The sequence below is a fragment of the Epinephelus lanceolatus genome, chromosome 9 (genome assembly GCF_041903045.1).
Source record: "Epinephelus lanceolatus isolate andai-2023 chromosome 9, ASM4190304v1, whole genome shotgun sequence".
NCBI lineage: Eukaryota > Metazoa > Chordata > Actinopteri > Perciformes > Serranidae > Epinephelus > Epinephelus lanceolatus.
In genome coordinates, this window is record NC_135742.1 from 19,899,269 (window position 1) to 19,924,777 (window position 25,509).

The window sequence follows — 25,509 nt, forward strand, 5'->3', positions numbered from 1 at the left end:
GAAGGAGCAAGTTGCCTGAAACGAGAGGAGAGTTAACTTTCAAAATAAAACAGGAAATCACGAGACAACATAGACACATTAAATTAACTTAACAACGTTTCTTGGTTATGACAAATAATTTTACTGTATCTTAATCTTTATCTGCCACTCTGCATAAATACCAGGTTTATACAGAATAAATAGACATGCAAAATAAAGAAAAAGCTGTGCACCATTGGAGCATTGATTTAAAATTTAAATGTCAATGTTATGCATTAACCTTCTAAATCTCACATATTCATTTTAGTATTTAGCAACCCCTACTAGTGAGTCAAATGTGTTCTTGTTGATGTTACATACAGTTCTTGCACACACAGTAAGTGCTCATATGGGGTGGCAGGATGCCCGTACTGGATGTGCAGACACTTTTTTGCAGGTTGACATATAGATTAAACAGAATCATTGAATGTGTGCATCTTGCCTTTCTACGTATGCACAAGGCGCACATGTCTGGCAGCACCTTCCTTTGCTTACAGCATACAGTTTGCGTCTCTCTCAGCATCTGTGTGCGCATTCCCGTATGTTAGCTTGTATGTGTAAAAGCCTGCAGTGTGCCAGGAGAAGGTGGAGGCATCAGCACTGCCTGCCAGTGGTGGGAAAGCAGCTATTGGTGGGTTCCCAATTGTAGACAGAGTCATGGGGAATAAGCTGCTACGATTAGGTAGAGCTCCGGTCTGGTATCTTTGTTTGTTGTGGAGCTTAAGTTCTTAAGTGAGTACTGCTTAGAGGTGAGGCCTCAGACTTGCATTCCTTCCTCTTCCTGTCTTTTTTTTCCTCCTCTTTACGCCATCCTCCCCCTCCATTGTATTTTCCATTTTTCCTCCTCTGATGCCTCATAGAAAGGAGAGTGAAAAGACATGATAAGAGGGTTCTAATCCATGCCAGCAAACAAAGGCAGTGTTTTTTACTTTGAGGTGAAGCGGTATGCCGCACTAGAACTCTTTGCGTCACTGCTGTCTTTGGTGCATTCATTGTGGGATTGCCCATAAAACACAAGTGTGTTTACTGGGGAGAGGGTGCTTGTACACACACCCTATGTTCCTGTTGATTTCTCCCTCTCATTATTCAGCCACTCTTACACAAGTGCACACACAAACATACACATAGAAATACACTTACAAAAACACACAAACATGCAAATCTCCTGCACACAAATCCATCATATAAAGAGCGCACATGCAGACACAACACAACTTTGCACATGTCTATGCACATGTAAAAAACCCACTTGTATAAAGCCAAGAGTCTTCACACACTCTCACACACACACATACACACACACACTCCTATCCGGGACTAGTGATTAAAAGCCATCATTATCTTGCTATGGCCATAATGAGAAGCACACACCTGTTTTCCACAGCTGTTCCTGATCACAAGCTGTCGTCATTCACTCTAGGACCAGACGCTTTGGAGGTGATGCCATAAATCACCAGCCGAGAATCTAGTCACCACGGAAACAGGCCTCATTAGAATCAGCTAACCGAAGAGAGTCGTCCTTTACCCCTGCGCTCAAAGTCCTGGAGCAGAATGGGCTTTAGTCACCGCAGCTTTCAGCCTAGCCTTTGATGCTGAACGCATGCAGAAGTGTAGCGTGAGCTCATCGTGTGTGGAAGCAAAGGTCCGGTGATGACCGTCGTCATGAGTCACGGAGTCACATGTGGGCTTAAGCATGGCTGACATACAGCAGGAGAACATAATATCATCCCTGTTCTCTCTAATGCAGACAAATTAATTCGTAACAGAGTTCAGTTTGTATAAAAAGTTCTGTGTAGATGCTATTTCTCATTTTATTTCGCAGTTAAAGTCATATACAGGCCTGTGTTGCCACATTGAGAAATGAGTCTGAGAGCTGGTGTCTTTGCTGCTGGTAAACCTACTACCTCTCCATAAATGTCACCACTGACAATTTGCGGATGGATGATGTGACATCTCCACCAGCGTCTTCCATTAAAAGGCTTTTTGCCCCTCGAACAAGACAACCCAACGACATTCTTGAATAATGACTGAGATGGTTACGAAAGAGTCGTTGATGCTCCATTTATGTCTTTCCTTTTTAACCACTGTGACCAGAATCAATCATGCAGACTTATAAGACGGCAAACTGTTGAAATTGTTACTAAATATTGTTGTTTAATGACAAAATAGTTGAGTGCAATATTTGATTCTACCCTGAAAGCCAAATAAAAATCACTGAGTGTATTAATTATATCCACAGCTTAGATGATGTGTTTTTAATAGCAGAGCTGTGGACGTATAGTATATGCTATAAGGATCTGTAAGTCCGCACTTTTAATGTGTGAGACTGGGTTCAACAGTGACATGGTGGGTGTTAAGGAGTGGTTTTAAGGATAAATTTAACAGCCAAATGTGGTTGCTCTTGGCTGCAAGCCAATTGAGCAAGGGAGTAATTTTCCATATGCCAGTCTACCTGTGTGTGTGTCTGCCCTTTTTAATAAGGCGCTGTTTATCATCAGATCCATGTGCCTGGCTTCCCCTCTCTGTCTGTGCCGCTGACTGTCTGCCTCACTGTTTGGATTCATAGCAGTAAAACAGAAAACACATTTTAGCAGCATTTTCTTTGAGTCTGGCTTTTTGATTTTTACTCTATCCATTCACCTTGGATGGTCTGTCTGCGACCAACAACAACACATTCAGACAGGTTGTCAACCTGTCTGACTGAGAGAGAGGAGAGAGAGAAAGATACAGGGGGTGCAGACAGGTAGGGGATGGAGATGGATAGGGAGGTGATGGATTGAAAGCGAGAGGTAAAGGTGGGAGGTTGTGGTGTTGTCACAGTGACAGAAATTAGACTTTGATACCAATATTGAGTTTTGCACTATATAACTAGAGGTAGGGATGTTACGCATACCATAATTTTCTTTTGTATACCCAAACTTTCTTATGGGCAGAGAGAAGTGATCCAATACCAGTGCATTACAAAAAAATAAAAAATAATAATAAATAAATAAAATTAAAAAAAAAAAAAGATAAAATAGAATAAAATATTTTTTTTGTGGGTGCTGAAATTGGCATAACTAGTCTAACTAGCCAACCTTCGAAACTAAAGTCTTGCTTACTGCACATTTTTTTATGCTATGCTATTTACAGGAAATACATTTTTCTTTGCTGCTCTGCCGCTCTGTAATGGTGCAGCTCAACTTGCTTTGTAAGCTACTGTTTTTAGAGCCGTGAATAAGATTTTATTCCTGGGAAAAACTGCTGTTTTATCAGATGTTAAACTACTTAAAATTTATTTATGATTACGTGGTATGGAATCAGTGACTCTAGCACTCATTGATACTCAGTCCAGCAATTTACGCAGTTTTGGGGGGTTGGTCATGATATATTATATCAGGGTATTTTTGTGATAATGATATTCTTGAGGATATGACAAATTAGTAAAAAAAAATAAATAAATCAAGTTATTAATTTAAGACAATAGAATTGCTCCAAAATAAGTGATATAGTTTCACGTGTTAACCTAACAATTTGCCTTCAGACTCAGTAAAAACTAAATAAAAATGATCTCTCATTTTTTTAGTTTGTAAACAACAACAGTAACTCAGAGTGAGATTCTGTATAAAATATTAATAGCTCCCAAATACAAAATTACAAATACAAAAAAAATACCCCCAGGGATCTATATATATAAATCAGGTGATTTCCTTTTCATTTGGCAAAATCCTAAATGATTGAGTTGTCCAAATATCACAAGTATCACGATATGAATTTTTCATATCATACTAAAAATTATACTGGTATTATCATGAACAAGATGATATGGCACACCCCTATTCTGATCCTGTTATAGGTATCAGAACATCCAAACTAGAGGTAAAGGCAATAAGGCTAAAATCCCCTTTGACTGTAATTCTGTACCGTGTTATACTGTGATACAATACACTTTCTGTTATGTCAGTAAATGCAAATCAAAGGATGAAATGCTCTGCAACGTGGGCGTGTGGGTTTTGCACTTTATTGTGTTTAGCCACACTTCATTAGATCAACTTTGTGTAATATTTTTGAAGGGTTTTTTAGATACATAGTTTGGTCTTTGTCTTGTCAACACTGTTTTTGAAGAGGGTCCATGTTTTGCTCCATGTATCTGTTTCCTCAGCAGGTTTATACATTTCAGTATTAACTTACAGTGATATTAAACTGTTGCCAGAGATATTTATCTAATAAGATATATTGCATTTGTCCAACCATTCATCAAACCATCTTGTAGTTACTTATTCTGCACAGGGACATGAAGGAAGCCAGTGCAGTGGAATAGACCAGATGGTATCCTCTGCATCTGTAGCAACACTCAGAACGAGCTAAGAGATTTAATTCCACCATCATACCCTGTGTCTGCCTGTATGGTTTCCTCCAAAGGGAGGTCTCCTGGGTCATGTGCCTGAGCCACTTCAATTCACTACTGATATGTGCTTTTGATGTAATCTGAGTGTCACTGTGGTCATATTTGTCCTCTTCCTCCCTGTTTGTAGGCTCAATCTAATATCCACCCCTCTTTACTTGTTTTGACATCATCTGTGGCATTGTTATTATTCTGCAGGTATTTTTTTGTCAAGTAGGAGCCTTTTGCGTTTAGATAACAGAGAGTGAAGAGTGTGAGGAGAGATGAGAGGGGAGCTGAATATGGGAGGCTTGACTCGGATCAATATGCTTGCACTGGGATGGAGGGAGAGTGAGATAAAGAGAGAGCAGTTTTCTCACCACTGCAGTATATTGATATACACTCCCAAGCTTTTCTCATTACTCCGCTCTGTGTGTATGTGTGTGTGGTGTGTCCACTCAGCAGCACTGGGAGAGGGGTTTCAGGAGTCATATACAATGTGCCTTGATGCTTGTTTAAGCACAAATTACATCTCACTGCAGTCAATAGATTGTCCTGATAACTTGTGTCTCCCCCTGTCTCCCCCCTTCCTCCCTCTATCTCCCTCCATCTCTTTTCTCTTTCTAGGTAAGTAACAAAACAGCAGAGATTTTATCTGAACACGAGAGGGCTTGGAAGGTAACGTAATCATGTTGATTTTTTTCTGTTCTGTGGGCATGAATCTCGGATCTTTAAGGTGGTGAAAAACCTAAAAATCATCTTCAGCATCACTTCACTGTCAGCAGCATTCCTACAGACATGATAAGTAATAATGAAAACACATAGTGAATTATGTTTCGGGACATTACACCAGCCACATAATAAAATCTCAGCGTATTTTATCACTAACTGTAAGGTTGCCAGTCTGGGTAATGGACCTGGCATGAGCAGCATGTGCCTGCACTGCGATCACCTAATGGTGGTGTTGTGTTTTGCTGCTAATCTGTTTATCTAATCAGATGCTGAAGTTAGGGGGTCTATCTCATTAACTTGCAGGATATTGATTTCCCGTGTTTAGTGCAAAGTGCTCTGCAGCAGCCTGCTTCTGCACTCCCAGATGGGAGGAATGCAGGTTGCTTTCCTCGTAGCTCATCAATCGATCTCGCCTCAGCTCAGGGTTGCTGTGCTGTGCTGTGTATGAGTGTGTATGTGTGTGAGTTTTGTGTGCCTGCAGTCATGCCTTGGTGTAAAAATAGCTACCAAAGCAGATTGATTTGCTAGAAAGACATGTTTTATGTTTAGAGTCAGCTGGAAATAAAGACAGAAAGATGGATGGTGTTGGGGAGAAATTGGCTGTTAGCATCGTTTTATCTCTAGATAGGCTATAAAAACACATCATTATAACGAGCGAAACCTCATGGTGGAAAACATGAAATTAAATCAGGATTATTATACACTAAAAAACATTATTTATTCTCTGATGTTTTTCTGATCAATAAAAGATAGTCAGATACACCTAAAACCTTGTGTAACTGTTGCAATCAATAGTCGTGCATAAATATTCTTTTCTAATGCATCAAATATGTGATGAAGAAAAAATCTAAATGAGTTCACTAAAGTGCAAAATCCTGCACTACTCATTGAGCTTTTGAGCTAAACATCCCTAATCTCACCATTCAGAATCACTAACCTGTGTGCTGAGGCATGAAAAGCTTTCATGATTTTTTTTTTCTTATTCTGGTTTGGTTGGGAGAAGCCAAAAGTGTTAGTTTAGGACTGTATGCTGAAAGAGAAAGCAGGTCTGAGGCTACTTATCATTTCACTGAGCATTTGATATCTTTTTTTAATTTACGAAAGCGGTTCTCAACTTCTGTGGCTCGTGGCTTCTAAAATGTTCATGGATCAAATTGATTGTACATGTTGCCGGCCTGCTCCTCTGCTGCGAGGCAGTGCGGTGATGCATGGATCGTCACTTCTGCTGCTGTCGGCTAGATTATGATAAATGTGTGGGAGTGGCTTCTCTTGCATGGAGCACATCGATGAGAATGTGTGCCATTTGCTGCATTGAAGGTGGTGTGCGAGTCTGTGCGTGTGCGCGTGTGTGTGTTTGAATCTGTGTGAGGGCAATGCGTCATTCTGCGACTTGCAGAAGCCCAGGAGCTCCCCTTTGGTAGCTCCCATGCTGCTTCTGTCTGTTATGTAACTATGCTGTTCTCACACTATTGCCCTTTCTCTCTCATGTCCTCTCTCTCTTCCTTTCCTCATCCATCTCTTCTGTTTTGTTTTTGTGTACGTATGTGCAGAGTGAAGCAATTTTTGGGAGTTGTGTTTGGGTGGGATTTAGGGGATCTTTTGTGCTGACGTAGAACTCGACAAGAGTGTGTGCCACAATGCAGCAGACAGCAACTTGTAGAGGCGTCTAATCAGTATTCTGTTTGTTCTCTCATTTTCTTTTTTTTGTCTCTGCTTTGCTCTTTCTGTCTGTTCCTTCCTTGTAGAATAACTGTATTCTCTTTGTGTGTGCATTCATGCATCCGTCCACACCCACTCGCACTCTGCAGCATACCCTCCTGTGATACAGCTGGAGTCACATTCGCAGAAAACACATTTTTTTTATGAGCACTCCCTTTGTATCAGTCACTTTCATGAGAATTCAGTTAGTCGCCAGGGAGTTATTATTTCTCTTGTAAAGAAAAATAGATAGAGAAAGTGGTTTGGAGAGGAGGTACGGGGGAGGGAAGGAATTTAAATCTGTCATATTTAGGAAAAAGCGTATAAATATTATTATTATTTTTATAGATACATTCACACTGAGTCTAAATTTCCTGCTATAAATGGAAAAAGATTTATTTAATGAATCTGAAAATGGTTAAATTGCATCTGCCTGATCAATTCTTCCCTTTTACACAATGGCTGACTGGATGATGTTTACACCAGGCCAGGCTCGGACAATGGATGACACACTGTACATGACTGTGCCATGGGACGCAGCTGTTGTACAGTCAGTGGGAGCAGGTGTTTTGTCAGCGTGGCGTGCCCATTACCTTTGTGGACAGTTTTAATGGTAGCAGTAACATGATACTTTGTGGATCTCTGCAGGAAAGCTCACTATTTGTTTGCACCCTTCACGGTAGAAGTCACTGTGCGGGGTTACATACAGAGCAGCACACCTGCAGCTGATGACGTGTTGCACAGAAAGGAAGAATCCGCCCTCACATATTGAAACTTGGCTGTTGGAGATGGACCCTGTGTTTTTGGGTAAATGTTATCATTGGGGAAATTGGTTATCTATTGACATCTCCTGGAGAAATGGTGATTGTAGCCAGTGGTTAGAAGTAACATGCCACTTGAACTCTGTTACAGCAACAGAGGAATATTTTTAGTCTTGAGTTAAGTATATAAATAATTGTACTCCGTCACATTGGGCTACACACACTTTTTTTGATATATTAGTCATGAATAATTTTTATAATGAGTTGAGCTCACAGGCACGACAGGGATTGTCCTGTACACACGCACACACATGTTGCAAACCGTGTCCAAGCTCTGTAACCCCTAGATTCCAGTGGGCATCTCTCCGCTCTGCTCTGCTTCCTTGTTTTGTTTTAAGAGATTAAATAGTACATATTTTGTCATTTGTCTGGCTCTGGATATGTCACCTTAATGACAATTAACGCGCACGTTACATTTGTTATTACCTGTTGAGGCATGTTTAAACATACATAGTTACTCACTACTTGAGTAGTTTTTTACAAAATACTTTTTTTACTCTTACTCAAGTAGTATGAATACTTTTAATAGAGGCAATATTATTAAAAAGTAAGGGCTCATACACATGATGTGGTTCTCACTGCCTGCAAAACACAAGGTTGGGTGCTAAGCGCTGCTCTTGTACGTACTGTAGTTCACGAGGTAGAGGGGTTCGTCCACTAATTGGAAGACCAGCAGATCAATTTCTGGCTCCTGCAGTCTGCATGTTGAGGTTTTCTTAGGCACAATACTGAACTCCAAATTAATCCTGATGGTCATGTTGTGTGTAGGCCTGCACAATTGATTTCCACTTTTTTATTTATAAGGACAATGCACATTGATCAACATTTCTGTTAATGTGCCAGTGCTTGATTTTCAATTGCAGCTCTTTGACAAGATGTTTTGAAACCAATAAAAGGATAAAATTCACAGGACAAAGACAGCATAAAGACAGCATAAGGACTACAGCAAACAGAAATTCTCAAGATGGAACAGAAGCCATGCAAAGCAACAAGCAACAGCAGAGCACCAGTACAATACAATAACACAATAACAACAAACAGCATGTTAGCACAAACGGACATGCAAGCAGCATGAAGCACCAACACAAAGCTTAGCATTACAATCAGCCACGCAGAGCAGCAATAGAAAGTAAACATACATAGAATACAATAGTCACTATGTAGGTCTTAATAGAATGTTAAAACATGCAGTTACAGGTAAGCAATACAGTCATGTGCATTAACACACAAGCCATGGGACACAAAGTTAGCCATGCTGTTAATAAAACAGATAGAATGTTATTGAAATAGCAATATGCCCAAGTGCAATATCCAAATTGCAGGAGCTACAACTTTTTGATAAAGGTAAAATGTATCACAACATACCATTATAGATAAAGCATTGTAGTGCTACAAAGATGCCAGATATTCCAGATGTAGGGGAACATGCTTGCTTGGTACAGACCCCAGCAAAAACCACATCATCATCATTTTCATTTTTTTATTTTTCCCCTGTGAAAATGAAATGCAAAAATTGCAATTCCACTCAAATCATATTGCAATATGACCTTTTATGCATATCCTGCTTCCCTATGCATGTGAATTTTTAACTGAGTGGCAGCTGGTAAAGTAAAATCCTTTTGAATGGTCGTAAGACAAGAGCGGCGCTATACAAGTGCAAGTCTGTTTACCACTTTCGAAGAGCGCAGTGGCAGGTTGCGCCTGACTTTGCCAGGTGACCATGACCTACTAACCAGATATCCTGAGGTCAAAACTGATCTTCTTCCAGGCGTGGTTTTTTAGGTATGTATTTGAGTATTGTCTGGCTAGCCCTGCACTAACATGATGAGCTCTGCCATATTTACCATGGACCAATATTTACGCAAGAAAGGAAGTGCCGGCTGTGGCTTGTTGTTCCTCGTCACATGACATGCAGTGTGTATTGCAGCGTTCCAAAAGCGATGTTGAATGTTAAGTGCACCTTCTGTGCATCTACATTGGCAGGAGAGGATTTGAGGACAAAGAAAACATGGCGTGTGAACGGCCCCTTACAATACTTTTACTTGATTTTTGTTTTCTCTACCCACCACTGATGCTAGCCCACTTCCAGGACAATCAGTACAAGTCACGATCCTGGACCACCATCTCCTGTCTCACCTTGGATATCTCAGTCACTGAACAGCCCATAATGTTTGTGACTTGTATAATGGAGTAAAAAAAAACACATCAGTTAAGTGCAAGTATCAAAAAGTATGATGTTCTCCAACCAACACTGGAGCGCATTTTTGTGTCTGTGTACAAGTAAGTCTTCATTGCTCACAGCAAAAAATGATCAGGTAGTGAGAGAGTGGGTCGACCACTTCATTATAAAATAATTCCTAGAACGCCCTGAACATCAGGGAGCTTTATATAACACATCCGAGGGTGGAATTTTCTTCAGCAGTCTCTTCAGGTGGGTGAATACCTGCCGGTGATTATTACTCAGTTTTTGCTCTTCCCCGCTGTGTCGGTTTCCCCAGAGGTCAGATTTCTGTGACTGTTTTCAACAAATATGATCCACCAGATGGTTTATAGTTTCCAGTAAAGCAGTAGGTTCTCCCTTTGATCTCACGTTTGAAAAATTTCGAGTTGTGGTTAATGCCTCTGCACTCGCCTGCCTGTTGGAGCCTGCAACTACATCAAACACACACAGATGGTGCAAAGAGGCATCTCCATATGCTTGTGCACACACGCAAGCAGATAGTACTCGCACAGTCATTCACAATTTGCATGTTTTCAGCCGCAAGTTCACATGTGCAAAACTGAAAGGCACGCGAGCGGGTCACGGTTATCTCCTCTGGACTTAACATCTGTTTGCATTTGAGTGTGACTCTATTGTGATCCATTTTTCATTCCAGCAGCCAAATCTTTTGACAATAATGAAAAAAAAAACATTCTTTGCCTCTTAGACAGAGAGCAGAGTGTGTGAGACTGAATGAGTCGCTTTCAGCTCAGTGAAGGATGTCGTAATTGTTCATCCTCCTAACCTTAACCTGCACCAGCCTCACACAGATTTCACACAAATGTAACAAGCCTTACGCAGATCGCTTCTCACGTCAACTGACTTTCACTTAATCTTAACGCATCTTTAAACTCAATTTTCCTCTCCCATCTCATCTGCAGTTTCACAACACTGCATCTACTAAAACGTTAAACCGTCTCTTCTATATGCTCACATGGATCACTTACCTCTCACTCTGTTTAATGACTTATAGTACCTTAAAAAAGTTTCTCTCTGTTTGTTTCTCTGCATGTTTTTTCTGCTGCTCCTGCCATTTGTCCATTCCACTCCTCACCTGTCTCTAGCACGAAGCTGCCACCCTCCTGCCTGGGGTTTCTAGTGGGCTGACAGGTTTCATTTGGTGATGGTGAGGTGTGGGTGAATAGGGGGTGAAAGTTTGACTTTTAAATGTCATGGGAGCCATGACAGCAGACAAGGGTGGCAAGGCTATCTCGGTCTGCTCCTCAGCTCTTCCTGTCACATCCGGTCAAGAACCACACACAGAATGTTATCACAGATATTCAGGAAGTAATACAATAATAATAATAATAATAATAATAATAATAATAATAACAATAATAGTAATATACTGGTAACACAGTAATGTGAATACCAATGAAAAAGGTATTGTGATCATAATGCTCAACTGCTTTTATAAGTGATTTTTACGGATTTTTACTGGTCTAACTCCCAGGGCATCAGAAAACAATGTTTGGGCAGTGGCTAACAGCGTCAAATATAGACGCACAATGCACCATTTATTGTCTGTATAAGATGCAACTGGCTAGTGATGGAAAATGTAAACTGAAATCCAATACAAAAAAAAACATCTGCGTCATAATTAGATGTTCAGAGCATCAGATGTAGAGTGAGAAAGTCAACTTGGGTGGGTAGGAGGTGTGGTAGATGGACTCAACAAGTACAGGACTTTTAACCAGGAGACCAGTGTTTGTGTCACATATAAAAGTAAACTGTAAATTATTATGTCACGTCAGTCATTATTGACATCAACCACAATCTTGTCCTAACCCTAACCATGTAGTTTTCTTGCCTACATCGAACCCTTGACCCCCTGTGTCAAGGTACACCGCAAAAGGTTGCATTGATCACAATATCACATTGCACAAATGGTTGTTTTGAATCACTCTTTAATAATGAGTAACTTTTGTGGTCACAAACCACTGTTGGTTAACAGTCGTCCTTTGATTTTATCTTAAACATTTTACATTTGATTATCTAAAAGTACCATCAGCATGAATTAACTGTTGTCTCTTTAAAGAGCAATTCCACAGCCAATTTATATGTCATACATGTAGGTGTAGATTTCAGTTTTCTGTTTTGGGGGGTCTTTTTTTTTTTTTTTTTATTACAAAATTAATCACATTTACACCATGAAAAAATGAAACAAATTGTTACATTACTGTATTTTCTCTGTAAAAAGTAAAATGACTTGCAATGAACACTAGAAAAAACTAGGGGTGGGAGAAAAAATCAATACCGCATAGTATAGCAATATTTTGTTGTGCCAATAACTAACGAAGCATCAATTTTTTTATTATATAAATTATAAATATTACAAATACAAATTCAACTTTAGGTAGCCTACTTGAATAATATAATCACAGCAAAAAATGACTAGTGAGATTAACAGACTGAAAACTTTTATCTTATCAAATAATACAGATGTTGACAAAATTTTCCTTTGGGGACATTATAGCTAATAAATCACAATATATTTTACTGCAATACTCAGCATAGCATGACACGTGTAAAAAAAAACAAAAAAACAATAATATTGTATTGTGACTAAAATATTGTGATAATATCATATCGTGGAGCCTCTGGTGATATCCGCCCCCTAGAAAAAAGACAACATCAATTGGCAGTGTAATGAAATGACTACAAGTAATTTAGTAACTCAAATGTTTGATTCAGAGTTTTAGAGTTGCTTTTTAAAATCTGCGGTCAAAAGACAATTGTTCAGTATGTTTGGAGATACGAGACATTTTAACAAATTTAGTATTGACAAAGAATGAATTATCCTTCTTTCAAGACATCGAGTGTGTTGATTGCCCATGACTCCCGAAATTATATATAACCATTGGAGAGTACCAGCGTTAGGCACAAATATCAACACACTTGGTTAGTGTTGTGAAGCGGTTAGGGTTATGCATCAGAACTATTTGGTAAGGTTTAGAAATAACATCACGGTTTGGCATAAAGTTAGAGTTTTGTGGGGGTTTTTTAGCTTATCCACTACTTAGGCTTTGTCGCTCTTTACGTATCACCTGTCCTCCTCCTTTGCTCTTGTCATACTTATGACAGCCACTAGAGGCTGCCACCCAACAATAAACTTTAATATAGGTCATAACAAGCTGCTATATGGCTGCTTTCTTTGTCTCAACTTAAATAAGCTCTGTTGCACAGGTTGGGAACTTATTCATAATGGTCTAAGCTCCAAAATGTGCCAGGTGAATATCAGATTTGCAGACCAGCATTGTAATTACAATCAACCTCTGATTAGTGAGGTCATTTTCCCAGTTCAACTGTGCAGCAATTCATCATTTCATTAATTTGGCAGGCTTTTAAATCAATTGCACTTTAAACTTCATTATTCTACAGCCTTTTAAATGGTTATCCATTTGGCTGAGGACAAATCCGTTTAGGAAGGCTTCCCACGTGCAGTATTCTGTTTGTGAATCTACACATTAGGGAAAGTATATGAGGTAAGACTGAAAACAGCTCGATATAACTGCTTGTTTTTGTGTTATAAGAGCTTGTTATTTCTGTAATGGACATGTGACACATTTATATCTCACATTTTATCCTCCTTTATTCTCCAGAAAGCTGCTCTGCCCCTTTAAGACTGTATGAGGCCTTGTAACCCAGCAGATGGCTTTTTTTTAATTCTGTGTTTTTACTAGTTTTGAAAGTTTTACATTCACTCTGCTCCTTTGCTTGTGTTTTATCACCGTGCGTGTAAACTAAAATATGACCCTAATATGCAAGTATTTGGAAGGGCGTGTGCTGTTCTGTGTGACAGACGCCGGTGGTTTCCTCCACAGTTTGCAGACAGAATGTCACAGACTGAGCCATTTTCAGAGTAAGATAATTTTACAGCCTGCAAGCCTCCTCCTAACCTGTAATTACTTTAACAGTTTAATGTCACACAAGTCCCCCACAATGCTCTTTCCTACATTCTGCGCCCTTTTCATAATTCATGCCCTTTAATGGAATTTAGGACAGTTAGAAAAAAACATGGGAGAGAAAAGCTTTGCAATGAATTTCCATTACTCAATTTTCCTTCCACAAAAGTCATTCACATCTCTTGTTCATTCAAAGAGTTTATCTCAGGTTTCACTCAGCAGCTTGAATGAATATTTTCTTTGTCTTGTTCCCTGCCTTGTTCTTTCTGTAACTTGTTTTAGTCAGGCTAGCGGCATGGCTTCAGGGTTGGAAATCTCACTCCGTCAGTCCACCACTTTGGTCCAGACGGAAATAACAGCTTACGGATGGTCCACAATTTTGTACAGACACTTATGTTCCCCTCAGGATGAATTGTAATCACTTTTGTGATCCTCTGCCTTTTTATCTGGTGCCATCATCAGGTCAGAAAAGGAAAAAATCCAATTTTGACCAAGTACCTGTTAAAGACATTCCCGTCAACCTCAGCTGTGCTTTGTGTTTTGTGCTAACATTAGCATTCTAAGCCTAGACTGTATAAAAGAAGTGGACGTAAAGCTATGGTGATGTCATTCATTGGTTTGTGGACCCTGGATTTGAATCCTTGAATTTGGCATTCTGGCCATCACTATCTTGGTTTTTTTTTTGGAGCCAGAGATAAGCCACAGCTGTGAAGGAGAGAGGTTTGGATCTGACTGAGAACCTGAGGACGGGAACTGCCCATTGGTTCGACATCCCATTGTTCTGACCATATTAAACTCATTGTTCCGAAGTCTGTTCCGAAATCATCATGGTGCCCTGTGGTTAAGGTCTGGTTAGGTTTAGGCACAAAAACCACTTGGTTAGGGTCAGGAAAAGATCATGGTGTGGGTTAAAATGAAAAAGAAAGTGACAAACACATAAGCTGTGAGCCTGCTCCGCCTCAAGCTGGTTGTGGAGCACCATACGCCCGCCGCGAGCCGTTCAGCACCGCGGACAGTCAGACTAATGGGATGTCGAACCAATGGCATGGACCCCCTGAGGACATGGCTGTGGTAGAGACTTGTCAATCACAAGGTAGCAATGCCCTAAAGCAGACCCTGCTTTATTGTCTATTTTACTCCAAATGGGACCATAATTTACTAAATAAACATTGTGCTGAGTTTAAGAAGACTTGAAAGTAGTGATTGGGGTCATAAACACATTAGAGAAATGTTTACTAAGGTAATAAATCTAGTCAGAAGTAGGACTGTTTTCTCATAGAAAAAACAAAACAAAAATCGCCAATTCGCAGTGTTGTACCAACGTAGTGCCTTTATTTTGAAAGAGACTGTATGTAAATGTTAAATTTCCTGTGAAAACAGAAGTGTATTTTGAAAGAAGACAATGCATCTAACACACCCAGGGTTAGCCTGGTTCCAGACCATAGACCACGCCCACTCAACTGAGTAGGCTTGCATCTCTGGTCTGGCATACTGCAATGAATTTGCGATTTATCTCGTCCAACGATGGACGGACCAATGAACGCCGGGGGTGGGGGTGGGTCTAGCGATTAGCCAATCAGTGCCACGCTGATGTCAAGCTGTACGCCGGTGGGTAACTGGTGAGGATAGCAACAATGGCGACCGCTACAGATCCTACAGACCACATTAACAAAGCTATCGAGGTATTTCGCCACTACTCGCGTTAATGGAGGATCAAATCAAGGAAGCTGCTAAACTTCCTTTGTGCTTATCCCCCGTCGTCGTGCAGCTGGGCGTGCACGACGATGGAGACATTTTAAACGGGCAATGCTCGCTTGTTTTCGGCACCCCCGAGGCATGGATACTAATGACGTCAGATTCTGGGTGAGTCGTTGATCTCTACTGATTGGTTAGGGAAAAATCAAATTCCCTCCCCCTTGTAAATCGCCTTCAATGGAGGCAATGTCAGACTGAAGGTTCTGAGAGCTTCAGTCTGACACTCAGGCTAACCCAGGGTACCTTTCGCGTCGTATGTGGACGTGGAAGGTCCATGACCAAACACGTCAATATGTGATGAGGTCGGAGTGAGAATGTGGTGCTATTTTACTCCAAATGAGACTATTATTTACTAGATGAACATCATGCTGTGTTGAGGAAGACTGAGGAACTGGTGATTGAGGCCATTAACTCATTAGGAAAATGTTTACTGAGGTAATAAATCAAGTCAGAAATAAAACAGTTTTCTCGTAGACTTCTGTACAATCACACTCCACTTTTTTTTTATTAATTAATTTATTTTAATTTTCCTTCTCACTTGTTTTTGGATAACTTGTACTTTAAGATACTATTACTATCTTGATATCTGTTATTTCATGTACATGTTACTTGATTTGACGTGGTTTAGGTTGCTATAGATGTTCTTTCTTGAGGAAACAATCAAAAGTATGATTTAAAAAAATAAAAAGAAAGAATGCAGGTTTAAGGTACTTCCACACTCGATTCTAACATGCTAAGATGGTGAACATGGTTAGTGTTATAGTCATGCTAAGCATTGGCATGTTAGCATTATTATTATGAGCATGGTAGCATACTAATATTAGCATTTAGTTCAAAGCACCTCAGTGGATAAGTACAGCCTCACAGAGCCACTATCATGGCTGTAGAGCAGACGTTGCGCTAGACTTTTTCGTCGCCGGTCATTTTGACTGACAGGGTCATAAAAATCCGGTCATAATCTATTTTTACCGGTCATTTTAATTTTCGTTTTTAAATGATAATAAAGATATTCAAAGACATTTAGTTTTCATGCATTCGTTTTTAATAAATCCAACAAGCAAGTTATAAAGTGTGCATTAATAAGGACATGAACGAAAAGATGAACAGACATCCACACCCCCGTGCCATTAGGCTTCGCCCTGGACACCGGATGGCACTAACGCGTCACTAACGCGTCCGGTGTGTCCAGGGCGTTATGTAGTTATGCCTGTAGGCTCGGTGACACAAAATTAAAATTGTAATGAAGTGGTTATGGTATTGAAAAATGTGGTCGGTTATGCACTGTTGTGTTATTTTAAATCATAAACACGGTATTTTCTCCTCACGTTCCTCAGCGCGTGCTGTTGTTATTTTATTTTGAAAATTGGCCGGATTCTCTCGTCTTTTCTGACTTACTACTTAGTCTTACTCTTGTGTAGTTATCATTGATCACATACATAATTATACACTATATATTTGCTTTGTATTCATTTCCCTTTAATAAACCTGTAGATAAGTTAATGTTAGTGTGGAGGCTCAGGAGCCTAATGCTGCTCAGTACCAATAATAAATTAGATACACCGCCTAAAATCAAACACTGACCGGGATCAAAGTGAAATTCTTTTTAATTCATTTAGTATAACAGCAGACATTCGCTGTCCCCTGAGCCTACAGTAATTAGCGTATCACCACAGGTCATCATCAGGTCATATCATCCCCCAGAGGAATCACTAATCACACCCAGATAGACACTCAATCCAACCAGTGCTGTGATTAAGGCTCAGTCTAGTCAGCCAGTGCAGGGGGAGCCAGTCGAGCGCCTCGGCTGCAACAGTGACACAACGTTGGTGCAATGCAGGAGAAGTCTATTTTTGGAGGGGTTGAGCAACAGAGCTGACACCATGGCTGGGATTGGAGGTGCGGAGAGTTTTGGGTGGGATGGATACAGATATTTACTTTAAGGGGGTAAAAGTGGGAACAAACTGTAGATCGACACAATGAGAGGGAGAAACAGGTAGCTGTTACAGTGAGACTGTGAATGTAATCACTATGCACTGTTAGCATGCATGTGTCTTTGTCACATCTGTGAACAATATGTGTCTTGTCACCTTTCTATATTGTTGACAACCGTAGCTTAGAGAAATGTCCTTGCAGATACAGCTGGCAATTAGAACAAAACAATTTATCACATTAGACTAATTACACTGGTGTCCACCTGCAGACACAAATATTGGCCTGGTACGAGACAGTGCAATTAATAGCCCAGCAAATGCAATGCAAGAGAGCCACAATGGAAATAAGTTCTCTCACTTTAATGTGTTGTCCTCTGCATTTTAAATAAGTCTATTTGTTGCAGTGTGGCCTGTTATATTTATATATACAGTATATTTTTGATATGTTAAATAAATAAAATTTTATTGCGAATTTGAGCAAGGTACATCTATCACAAGTATGTTTTAACTAACTGCTATATTTTTTGTAAAAAATGTTTTACATTTTGATTTTATGATAATGAATATGATTGGCCACCACAACAATTAGACAGTTTTTAATTTGAGAGTGACAGGTTTTGGATGATTTATGAGGATTTAACCCACAGTCAGTCTGTCTGTAGGCCTAAGACATATTTTCATTTTAATGACCTTTTTCACAGTGGACATTTTTGCTTGTTATAGCAGGAAAAGCAGGTGTGATTAATATCATTAACAATATTTTACTAATATGCCATATCAGTGAGCCAGCATGCAGAACAGTGTCACCCTGGAAAAGATTAAGCTAAAAGAACTGCAGTCTTTATGAATGTCATGAATTATACCTCTGCTTTTCCCACTGTGACATGTTGAAATGATTGCCACTGGGTCACCAACCTCTCCTGTCAAACATCAATTAGCTCACTGTAAGCTAGCTACATCTGTCACTGTGCAACGAGCTAAAGAGCTGCCGCCTTTGGGCATTGTCACTATGGCAACGGTGCAAAATGGTAATTGGTGTTGACATTAATGAGCCCTCGGATTTTAAAGTGGACACAATACAACTGACTGGTGACCACTCAGATTTTAAGACACCCTAACAAGCGTGCTCCCAGATTCATACACTTCCGAAATACACTTGCACCCCTGGGTGAGCTTCATTTGATGACCTGGGTGCAAAGCTCTTATTAAAATGTAAAGTGCAGCATCTAATTGGTGCTATTTATCCCCCGATAGCAGCAGATAAAAAGGCAATCTGGAATTAACTAGACTTGATAATTATTACTGTGAGCTCTGACCTAAACATGTGCATTCATTTGTCTGAGGAATAGGAGGCAGGTCAGTTTGGACGCAGTGTGTGACCCCAATCTGTGCATTTGTTTCCATACTACATTAGCTGCCTGCATCAAGGCATAAAAACTTTTCAGGGAGCATTGCTCTCGAAAAGAATTGTGGGAAAAAAGTTCAGTCACTTCCTCATTTCCCTCGCTGGCTGCTTATCTTCTTAGAGAAGTGAAAGACAGGGATGATGTGTTGTTGCCAAAGCTGCAAATTGTTTACCACTTGTGCAGACACACCTTGTGACGTCAATTGGCGAATACCGAAACCTGCAGAAAATTCTGCAGCACTGCAACTCTTAATTAGCACTTTATTAAAAGCAGGTGCACTGGAACCAGCAACATATGTAAAATAAACTGAACGAAAAACAGTGGCTTTCACTATAAGACACATTCACAGTATGTTGTCTGCTACAGGTACAGCGCCTTGCAAAAGTATTCACCCCCCTAGGAATTTTTCACGTTTTAAAACCTCACAACCTGGAATTAAAATGTATTGTTTGAGCATTTGCATCATTTCATGTACAGAACATGCCAACAACTTTGAAGATGTGAAAATTTTTTTTTATTGTGAAGCAAACAACAAAAAGGCCCAAAAACAAAGAACTTCAGTGTGCATAATTATTCACCCCCCTGAAGTCAGTACTTTGTAGAGCCACCTTTTGCAGCAATTACAGCTGCAAGTCTCTTTTCATAAGTCTCTATGAGCTTGCCACATCTTGCAACTGGGATTTTTGCCCATTCTTCATGGCAAAACTTCTTCAGCTCCCCCAAATTGGATGGTTTCCGCTTGTGAACGGCAGTCTTCAAGTCAAACCAGAGATTTTCAATTGGATTGAGGTCCAGGCTTTGACTAGGCCATTCTAACACATTTAACTTCTTCTCCTTAAACCATTCAAGCGTAGCTTTAGCAGTATGCTTCGGGTCATTGTCCTGCTGGAAGGTGAACCTCCGTCCCAGTCGCAAATCACAGGCAGACTGAAACAGGTTTTGCTCCAGAATGTCCCTGTATTTAGCACCATCCATCTTTCCCTCTATGCGGACCAGTTTCCCAGTCCCTGCTGCTGCAAAACATCCCCACAGCATGATGCTGCCACCACCATGTTTCACTGTGGGGACGGTGTTCTTGGGGTGATGGGATGTGTTGGGTTGCCGCCAGACATAGCATTTCCCTTTGTGGCCAAAAAGTTCAATTTTAATCTCATCTGACCAGATCACCTTCCGCCATACATTTAGGGGGTCGGCCACATGCTTTTTGGCAAACTGAAAACGTGCTTTCTTTTTTTTAACACTAAGTAAAGGCTTTTTTCTGGCCACTCTTCCATAAAGCCCAGCTCTATGGAGTGTACGGCTTATTGTGGTTCTATGGACAGACACACCAGTGTTTGCTGTGGAACTCTGCAGCTCCTTCAGGGTTACCTTTGGTCTCTCTGTTGCCTCTCTAATCAATGCCCTCTTTGCCCGGTCTGTGAGTTTTGGTGGTCGGCCCTCTCTTGGCAGGTTTGTTGTGGTCCCGTGTTGTTTCCATTTGGTGATTATGGATTTGATGGTGCTCCGGGGGATCATCAAAGATGTAGATATTTTTTTATAACCCAGTCCTGACTTGTATCTCTCTATAACTTTGTCCCTGACTTGTTTGGAGAGCTCCTTGGTCTTCATGATGTGATGCTTCTTGCTAAGTGGAGTTGCAGCCCATTGGGGCCTCTCAGAAAAGGTGTGTTTATACTGACACATCATGTGACACTTAGATTGAACACAGGTGGACTTCATTTAACTAATTCTGTGACTTGTGAAGGTAATAGATTGCACCAGCGCTTTTTAAGGGGCTTCATAGCAAAGGGGGTGAATACATATGCACATGCCAATTTTCACTTTTTTATTTCTTTAAATTATTCTTTTATATATATTTTTCTCATTTCACTTCACCAACTTAGATAACTTTGTGCAGATCCATCACATGAAATTTTCAGATGAAAAACATTTAAATTACAGGTTGGAATCTAACAAAATAGTTAAAAAGCAAAGGGGGGTGAATACTTTTGCAAGGCGCTGTACCTAACTGAAGTGATAAATAAACTGTGCGTCTTTGTACTAGTGTGAATATCACTAATAATTAGGATGTTTTTTCTTACGTTTGACTGCCAGATTCTGTGGCTTCTCTACTCTCTGTTTATCACTTGTGTGAGCACGCCTCTGCAATTTGTGACGTCAAGGGGGAAATACCAAAGCCAGCAATAAATTCCTACATATCCTACTCATGTTAACGACCAGCAGGATGATGTTCTCCCTGATCAGCGGTTCACCCTTTACAGTGGATTTATGTTGTTTTAAAATTGTGATGTATAATGAGGACATTTCAGGACTGTTCTGTGAATAGTTGTCCAGTAAATGCTAATTCCCCCTATAAAGCATCTGGTAGGGTCATAGTCAAGAGAACACTTTACTTACACCCTTGTTAGTACATTGCATTTTGGACAGTTTCCAGTAGCAACTATATAACAGTGTACACAACATTGCATTTGCAACTTGTTCTGTTGATGTAAATACTGGCACTTTAAAATAGTAAAATGTGATATTTTCTCTGTCAGTGTAATGGGATAATGAAGGTATCTGGGGGAAGAGCAGAGTTGATTGCACTGACTGTCGGTGAGACCCATCCTCGCCAGATGGTGTTGTAGCAGAGATTGCCTCAGGTTTTGGATCATTGATATTTTAGCACGCTCCCATATGCACCTGCTCTCTGAAAACAGCCTCATGAAGCAGTCAAAAAAAGATATCACTGTTTACAATGGTGGTTTTTAACCAGATATTCATGATGCTGCTAACCACTGCCACCTGATTGAGCAGATTTATAAATGAGGGCAGATTTAGTATCCTTTCTGTTGTGCTGGGTGAGAGAAAAACACTACACATTGTAACATACTATATATATGCCTTTGAACTTTGTTTTAAGATATGAATTGTGTTTAAGGAGTACACATTATTATGGCGGGAAGTTATGAGAACATTCACACCATGATTATCGGTGCCGTTGGCAGATTGATGACTGAGATGTTACAGTGTGTTCAAACGCAAAGTGAATTTTTGCCTCCTGTGACTCAGCCGCTGGAGTGATTTTTGGAGTATTTTATTTACTAACAGCAGTGCTAACAATTGTGCTAACTAACTGGGAAATGGAGCTAACGGCTAATCTGTTTATCTAGTAAAGTACAAAGGATAGTGAACCAAGACGGCAACACTCTGTTGATCGTTTTATCGTCCACTGCACAGCTTTATTCCCCCCATTTTTGACCTTCCACAAGAAAAAGACCAGCTTAAGTTACTGAGAGCATTTTGCTAAGAAGTAACTCAACAAAAACAGCTTCCACAATTCACAAGTGCATATTTTCAGAACTTACAATGTTGCCTTGTGGCTTCACTCACTAATCTCCGAGCCCTCTGCTTGTTTGTTATGTCTCTATATAGTGCTGCTGTAGAGCTGTAGAGCTCCGGGTGCCCACAGATGGCGACAATAAGTTTTTCATCCATTTCTGATTCTCGGTAACATCAGGAAAATCTCAACCAGATTGCAACACTGACAGGCTTTAAAACACAGCATCAGTTTTGAGTGTTTGTGCCATTGGCGTTGCTTGGTCGCAAATTTATCATCTATTTGTGTCTTTGCGTTGTCTGTTGCATGTGATGGTGATATAATTATGAATGTTATGAATATTATGCTGTATTTACTTGGGTAATTAAGATCAATTAACTAGACCATTGTCAAATTTAGCTTAGTGCAGTCGTTACATTGTTCTTATATATTGCTCTCTCTTATTGTTCTTGTAAACTGTGAGCTACAGTATGTAGTCTTGCAAAATGCATTTTTTAGAGTAATTCCTGTTATGGTTGACTGAACACAATAGCTCAGTTTTCATCCTCTTGAAACAAAATATCTGATTAGCAAGATGAGAGACTTACGGTATTGTACTGTAAATTTATATAGGCCTATGTATCTTTAATCACTGCCTGTGGCGACTGGTTTCCTGTAATTCTGCCCAGTTTTATAATGAATGAAGTCCCTCCCTTCTTTCTTTTGGTCTGCCTTAAAATCAAAGAGTCGAAAAAAAAAAACCCTCCACTCCACAAGTGAGCAATTTTTTGGGCACTTAAACATTCTTCACATTCTACAAATGGCCCTTGAAGCCTCTATGTCCCCATTAGATGTGGGAATCTAATTACAAATATCTGATTTGAAGGGGGAATTAGTTAACCTTTGCTCAAATGCCACTGCATAACCATCTGTGAATGGCAAGAAGGAGGACCGGGCCCAAGGCATTTCCACAGCGACACGCAGAGTGACGGACAGCTGGCCTACCTCAAAGGAACAAAACGTGCGCAAGGGATGAGGGACGGGGGACCAGTTTTCTCTCAGTCTCAAGAGAGATCTGCTTTCCTATTTGAATGTTAAGTACCTGGGATTTTTAAATCAAAGTAACGATTGAGTGGCGTCTGTGTGGATTTAATTTTTAAACTCATTTGGCTGCACGGCAATTCCAATATGTGATTATGCCTTAATATGCCACACAGCTACATGGATTTTCGTGTTGCAAAACTCACCATACACTACTTCTCAGGTTTATGGCCTGAAGAGTTGCATCATGTCTGTTTTGTTTTGCAAAACACCCAGAGCTACAGCAGTCGCTCTCTTTTGACTGTAGAGGTTGCTCAGCCTGCGTTCTTTGCACATCGATCCACAGATAAATGAAGAAAAGTACTTTGCTAAATGTCAGTACACATGAAATCAATATGTACTTGTTCCGCTGTGTAATCTGGCCTCTTTCTCCCTGATGTCCAGTTACACAGAGCCATGTCGGACCACTAATGTAATGGAAAAAGGCCCGCTGATTCAAATATGATGTGATATTTTGTAGATGGAAAATATATTTTTCTGCTTACACGCAGGGGACACAAAAGATGATGGGTTAACACTGTTCTTTATGGCTGCAATATGTCATTGTGTTATATTTCTGTCAGGTGCATGTCATTTCAAGATTTCTGTGTCCCTGCAGCAGGGCTGCATTTGATCTTTAATTTAAGCGTCATCAATCCTGCCTTGTTCTGTCACTGCTGCACTTCCTCCCTCCCTTCTTCTTTTGGTCCTGTGGTTAGAAAATTGATGAGAAAAACCTTGTCATTGGCCTTCTGGTTGTTAGCATGCTAGTACATCCACGTCATACTTAGGCTGCATGATTGTTATTATTTTTTAAAGATCTTGCGGTTGTGGTTTGAGTCATGATTTTGGTGGGAATGGTAATTTTTGCATTTCATTTTTTCTGGAAAAAAGACGAAATTAAAAATGAGGATGATGAGATTTTTGTTGGGGTCTGTAGCAAACAAGCATATTTCCTTACTTGCGGCATGGTGGTACAGTGGTTAGCATTGTCACCTCACAGCAAAAGGGTTCCCAGCTGGAATCTAGGGTGGGGAGCTCAAACCCAGGGTGGGGGGGCCACCCTGTGCAGAGTCTGCACGTTCTCCCTGTGTCAGCGTGGGTTTTCTCACGTGTTCCTGGGTACTCTGGCTTCCTCCCACTGTCCAAAGACATGCAGGTTAGGTTAATTGGTGACTCTAAATTACCTTTAGGTGTAAAAGTGAGCATGAGTGGTTGTCTGTCTCTATGTGCTAGCCCTGCGTTAGCAACTTTTCCAGGGTATACCCTGCATCTCGCCTAATGTCAGCTGAGTTAGGCTCCAGACCCCCAACAAGATGAGCAGCTCCAGAAAATGAATAATTGAATGTTCCCTTACATGTGGAATAGGATTTGTAGGTCAGGGCAACACAGTGCTTCATTTATACCAGTCACATTTTACCTTTATCAAAAAATTGCAGCTTCTGCTATTTGGATATTGCACTTGGCCAAATTGTGATTTTAGTTTATATAATTTGATGACTTGTACATCCCTCTACCTTCTCTCTTCACCTGTCTTTCCCTCTCTCGCTCACACTCCCTCTCCTGCTTTCTATATTTATTTTATTCTGCCTTCACACTATCTTTATTTTTTGCTCACCTCCACTCTTCCTCTCTCAGGTTGCAGGATGAGTCGTGACAGCTCACCAGTGTTGAGTGGAGCAGGGGCCAACAGCCCCCAAAGCAGGGACTAAGATTATATAATGCTGCTGCATGCATACACACAGGGACATACAGTGTATGCTCTATTATTAGAGTGCTGGCCTATCCATTTGTACGCAGGATGTCTAAAACGATATCATTTTTTTAATAATAAATCCGAGAGACAGATGGAGAGATGTTATTTTTCTGTATTTGCACATAATGAATAACAGGTGCTTCAGCGCGTTTGAGCTGTTTTCTTGCTTAACCTTTAAAACCCCTTAAATTGAACATTTTGAACAACTGTTAACCCCGCCCCTTCACACATTCAGTGTACCCACACCCCCCAAGAGAAATGCATTTCTGTCTTCATTTCCCCGCAAGCAGATTCCTCAGCATTCAGCTTCACTCCACCCTATTCGAGAGTGGCTGTTGTGGCTGAAGGTGCAGGCTTACAGAGGCTGTGAGGTGGTTTGACTTTTTGGCAGGAGTTGAGAGGCCTCTGACGTGTGTGTTGGGCAGGATGTGTGTAAGAAGCAGTGCTGGATCCTGTTTTTCAGACCGCAGCAACTGGAGCTCAGCC

At 40.4% G+C, this 25,509-nt stretch overlaps 1 protein-coding gene across 4 annotated transcripts in view; it reads left to right on the forward strand.

Annotated features, from left to right (window-relative positions):
• Positions 1-25,509, forward strand: part of pde4d (phosphodiesterase 4D, cAMP-specific) — a 264,066-nt gene that overhangs the window by 155,300 nt on the left and 83,257 nt on the right. The gene's annotated exons all lie outside the window — the stretch shown is intronic.